We start from the raw sequence: 6,666 nt of genomic DNA on the forward strand, positions 1-6,666 counted from the left end.
AGTTGATGTACACACTAATGTGAATACACTGTTATACCATGAGTTTTTACTTCTATATGTAAACTGCATGGAAATATACTTGTATTCAATGTGAATACACTGTTATACCATGAGTTTTTACTTCTATATGTAAACAGCATCAAATATACTTGTATTCAATGTGAATACACTGTTATACCATGAGTTTTTACTTCTATATGTAAACTGCATGGAATATACTTGTATTCAATGTGAATACACTGTTATACCATGAGTTTTTACTTCTATATGTAAACAGCATGGAATATACTTGTATTCAATGTGAATACACTGTTATACCATGAGTTTTTACTTCTATATGTAAACAGCATCAAATATACTTGTATTCAATGTGAATACACTGTTATACCATGAGTTTTTACTTCTATATGTAAACTGCATGGAATATACTTGTATTCAATGTGAATACACTGTTATACCATGAGTTTTTACTTTTATATGTAAACAGCATCGAAATATACTTGTATTCAATGTGAATACACTGTTATACCATGAGTTTTTACTTCTATATGTAAACAGCATCAAATATACTTGTATTCAATGTGAATACACTGTTATACCATGAGTTTTTACTTCTATATGTAAACTGCATGGAATATACTTGTATTCAATGTGAATACACTGTTATACCATGAGTTTTTACTTCTATATGTAAACAGCATCAAATATACTTGTATTCAATGTGAATACACTGTTATACCATGAGTTTTTACTTCTATATGTAAACAGCATCAAATATACTTGTATTCAATGTGAATACACTGTTATACCATGAGTTTTTACTTCTATATGTAAACTGCATGGAATATACTTGTATTCAATGTGAATACACTGTTATACCATGAGTTTTTACTTCTATATGTAAACTGCATGGAATATACTTGTATTCAATGTGAATACACTGTTATACCATGAGTTTTTACTTCTATATGTAAACTGCCATGGAATATACTTGTATTCAATGTGAATACACTGTTATACCATGAGTTTTTACTTCTATATGTAAACTGCATGGAATATACTTGTATTCAATGTGAATACACTGTTATACCATGAGTTTTTACTTCTATATGTAAACTGCATGGAATATACTTGTATTCAATGTGAATACACTGTTATACCATGAGTTTTTACTTCTATGTAAACAGCATCAAATATACTTGTATTCAATGTGAATACACTGTTATACCATGAGTTTTTACTTCTATATGTAAACAGCATGGAAATATACTTGTATTCAATGTGAATACACTGTTATACCATGAGTTTTTACTTCTATATGTAAACTGCATGGAATATACTTGTATTCAATGTGAATACACTGTTATACCATGAGTTTTTACTTCTATATGTAAACTGCATGGAAATATACTTGTATTCAATGTGAATACACTGTTATACCATGAGTTTTTACTTCTATATGTAAACTGCATGGAATATACTTGTATTCAAATGTGAATACACTGTTATACCATGAGTTTTTACTTCTATATGTAAACAGCATCAAATATACTTGTATTCAATGTGAATACACTGTTATACCATGAGTTTTTACTTCTATATGTAAACTGCATGGAATATACTTGTATTCAATGTGAATACACTGTTATACCATGAGTTTTTACTTCTATATGTAAACAGCATCAAATATACTTGTATTCAATGTGAATACACTGTTATACCATGAGTTTTTACTTCTATATGTAAACTGCATGGAATATACTTGTATTCAATGTGAATACACTGTTATACCATGAGTTTTTACTTCTATATGTAAACTGCATGGAATATACTTGTATTCAATGTGAATACACTGTTATACCATGAGTTTTTACTTCTATATGTAAACTGCATGGAATATACTTGTATTCAATGTGAATACACTGTTATACCATGAGTTTTTACTTCTATATGTAAACAGCATGGAATATACTTGTATTCAATGTGAATACACTGTTATACCATGAGTTTTTACTCTATATGTAAACAGCATGCAATATATACTTGTATTCAATGTGAATACACTGTTATACCATGAGTTTTTACTTCTATATGTAAACAGCATGAAATATACTTGTATTCAATGTGAATACACTGTTATACCATGAGTTTTTATATTTATATGTAAACTGCATGGAATATACTTGTATTCAATGTGAATACACTGTTATACCATGAGTTTTTACTTCTATATGTAAACAGCATGAAATATACTTGTATTCAATGTGAAATACACTGTTATACCATGAGTTTTTACTTCTATATGTAAACAGCATGAAATATACTTGTATTCAATGTGAATACACTGTTATACCATGAGTTTTTACTTCTATATGTAAACTGCATGGAATATACTTGTATTCAATGTGAATACACTGTTATACCATGAGTTTTTACTTCTATATGTAAACAGCATCAAATATACTTGTATTCAATGTGAATACACTGTTATACCATGAGTTTTTACTTCTATATGTAAACTGCATGGAATATACTTGTATTCAATGTGAATACACTGTTATACCATGAGTTTTTAGTTCTATATGTAAACAGCATGGAATATACTTGTATTCAATGTGAATACACTGTTATACCATGAGTTTTTACTTTCTATATGTAAACTGCATGGAATATACTTGTATTCAATGTGAATACACTGTTATACCATGAGTTTTTAGTTCTATATGTAAACAGCATCAAATATACTTGTATTCAATGTGAATACACTGTTATACCATGAGTTTTTTATTCTATATGTAAACTGCATGGAATATACTTGTATTCAATGTGAATACACTGTTATACCATGAGTTTTTACTTCTATATGTAAACAGCATGGAATATACTTGTATTCAATGTGAATACACTGTTATACCATGAGTTTTTACTTCTATATGTAAACTGCATGGAATATACTTGTATCTAATGTGAATACACTGTTATACCATGAGTTTTTACTTCTATATGTAAACAGCATCAAATATACTTGTATTCAATGTGAATACACTGTTATACCAATGAGTTTTTACTTCTATATGTAAACAGCATGGAATATACTTGTATTCAATGTGAATACACTGTTATACCATGAGTTTTTACTTCTATATGTAAACTGCATGGAATATACTTGTATTCAATGTGAATACACTGTTATACCATGAGTTTTTACTTATATATGTAAACAGCATCAAATATACTTGTATTCAATGTGAATACACTGTTATACCATGAGTTTTTACTTCTATATGTAAACTGCATGGAATATACTTGTATTCAATGTGAATACACTGTTATACCATGAGTTTTTACTTCTATATGTAAACAGCATCAAATATACTTGTATTCAATGTGAATACACTGTTATACCATGAGTTTTTACTTCTATATGTAAACTGCATGGAATATACTTGTATTCAATGTGAATACACTGTTATACCATGAGTTTTTACTTCTATATGTAAACTGCATGGAATATACTTGTATTCAATGTGAATACACTGTTATACCATGAGTTTTTACTTCTATATGTAAACTGCATGGAATATACTTGTATTCAATGTGAATACACTGTTATACCATGAGTTTTTACTTCTATATGTAAACAGCATGGAATATACTTGTATTCAATGTGAATACACTGTTATACCATGAGTTTTTACTTCTATATGTAAACAGCATCAAATATACTTGTATTCAATGTGAATACACTGTTATACCATGAGTTTTTACTTCTATATGTAAACAGCATGGAATATACTTGTATTCAATGTGAATACACTGTTATACCATGAGTTTTTACTTCTATATGTAAACTGCATGGAATATACTTGTATTCAATGTGAATACACTGTTATACCATGAGTTTTTTTCTATATGTAAACAGCATCATGGAATATACTTGTATTCAATGTGAATACACTGTTATACCATGAGTTTTTACTTCTATATGTAAACAGCATGAAATATACTTGTATTCAATGTGAATACACTGTTATACCATGAGTTTTTACTTCTATATGTAAACTGCATGAAATATACTTGTATTCAATGTGAATACACTGTTATACCATGAGTTTTTACTTCTATATGTAAACTGCATGGAATATACTTGTATTCAATGTGAATACACTGTTATACCATGAGTTTTTACTAATATGTAAACCGCATGGAATATACTTGTATTCAATGTGAATACACTGTTATACCATGAGTTTTTACTTCTATATGTAAACAGCATCAAATATACTTGTATTCAATGTGAATACACTGTTATACCATGAGTTTTTACTTCTATATGTAAACAGCATGGAATATACTTGTATTCAATGTGAATACACTGTTATACCATGAGTTTTTACTTCTATATGTAAACAGCATCAAATATACTTGTATTCAATGTGAATACACTGTTATACCATGAGTTTTTACTTCTATATGTAAACTGCATGGAATATACTTGTATTCAATGTGAATACACTGTTATACCATGAGTTTTTACTTCTATATGTAAACTGCATGGAATATACTTGTATTCAATGTGAATACACTGTTATACCATGAGTTTTTACTTCTATATGTAAACTGCATGGAAATATACTTGTATTCAATGTGAATACACTGTTATACCATGAGTTTTTATCTTCTATATGTAAACAGCATCAAATATACTTGTATTCAATGTGAATACACTGTTATACCATGAGTTTTTACTTCTATATGTAAACAGCATCAAATATACTTGTATTCAATGTGAATACACTGTTATACCATGAGTTTTTACTTCTATATGTAAACTGCAGGTCAAATATACTTGTATTCAATGTGAATACACTGTTATACCATGAGTTTTTACTTCTATATGTAAACTGCATGGAATATACTTGTATTCAATGTGAATACACTGTTATACCATGAGTTTTTACTTCTATATGTAAACAGCATGGAATATACTTGTATTCAATGTGAATACACTGTTATACCATGAGTTTTTACTTCTATATGTAAACAGCATGAAATATACTTGTATTCAATGTGAATACACTGTTATACCATGAGTTTTTACTTCTATATGTAAACAGCATCAAATATACTTGTATTCAATGTGAATACACTGTTATACCATGAGTTTTTACTTCTATATGTAAACTGCATGGAATATACTTGTATTCAATGTGAATACACTGTTATACCATGAGTTTTTACTTCTATATGTAAACTGCATGCAAATATACTTGTATTCAATGTGAATACACTGTTATACCATGAGTTTTTACTTCTATATGTAAACTGCATGGAATATACTTGTATTCAATGTGAATACACTGTTATACCATGAGTTTTTACTTCTTATATGTAAACAGCATCAAATATACTTGTATTCAATGTGAATACACTGTTATACCATGAGTTTTTACTTCTATATGTAAACAGCATCAAATATACTTGTATTCAATGTGAATACACTGTTATACCATGAGTTTTTACTTCTATATGTAAACAGCATCAAATATACTTGTATTCAATGTGAATACACTGTTATACCATGAGTTTTTACTTCTATATGTAAACAGCATCAAATATACTTGTATTCAATGTGAATACACTGTTATACCATGAGTTTTTACTTCTATATGTAAACTGCATGAAATATACTTGTATTCAATGTGAATACACTGTTATACCATGAGTTTTTACTTCTATATGTAAACAGCATCAAATATACTTGTATTCAATGTGAATACACTGTTATACCATGAGTTTTTACTTCTATATGTAAACTGCATGGAATATACTTGTATTCAATGTGAATACACTGTTATACCATGAGTTTTTAGTTCTATATGTAAACAGCATCAAATATACTTGTATTCAATGTGAATACACTGTTATACCATGAGTTTTTACTTCTATATGTAAACTGCATGGAATATACTTGTATTCAATGTGAATACACTGTTATACCATGAGTTTTTACTTCTATATGTAAACAGCATCAAATATACTTGTATTCAATGTGAATACACTGTTATACCATGAGTTTTTACTTCTATATGTAAACAGCATCAAATATACTTGTATTCAATGTGAATACACTGTTATACCATGAGTTTTTACTTCTATATGTAAACTGCATGGAATATACTTGTATTCAATGTGAATACACTGTTATACCATGAGTTTTTACTTCTATATGTAAACTGCATCAAATATACTTGTATTCAATGTGAATACACTGTTATACCATGAGTTTTTACTTCTATATGTAAACTGCATGGAATATACTTGTATTCAATGTGAATACACTGTTATACCATGAGTTTTTATCTTATATGTAAACAGCATGCAAATATACTTGTATTCAATGTGAATACACTGTTATACCATGAGTTTTTACTTCTATATGTAAACAGCATCAAATATACTTGTATTCAATGTGAATACACTGTTATACCATGAGTTTTTACTTCTATATGTAAACAGCATCAAATATACTTGTATTCAATGTGAATACACTGTTATACCATGAGTTTTTACTTCCATATGTAAACAGCATCAAATATACTTGTATTCAATGTGAATACACTGTTATACCATGAGTTTTTACTTCTATATGTAAACTGCATGAAA

Source organism: Daphnia magna, unplaced genomic scaffold (assembly GCF_020631705.1).
Source record: "Daphnia magna isolate NIES unplaced genomic scaffold, ASM2063170v1.1 Dm_contigs344, whole genome shotgun sequence".
Taxonomy (NCBI): Eukaryota; Metazoa; Arthropoda; class Branchiopoda; order Diplostraca; family Daphniidae; genus Daphnia; species Daphnia magna.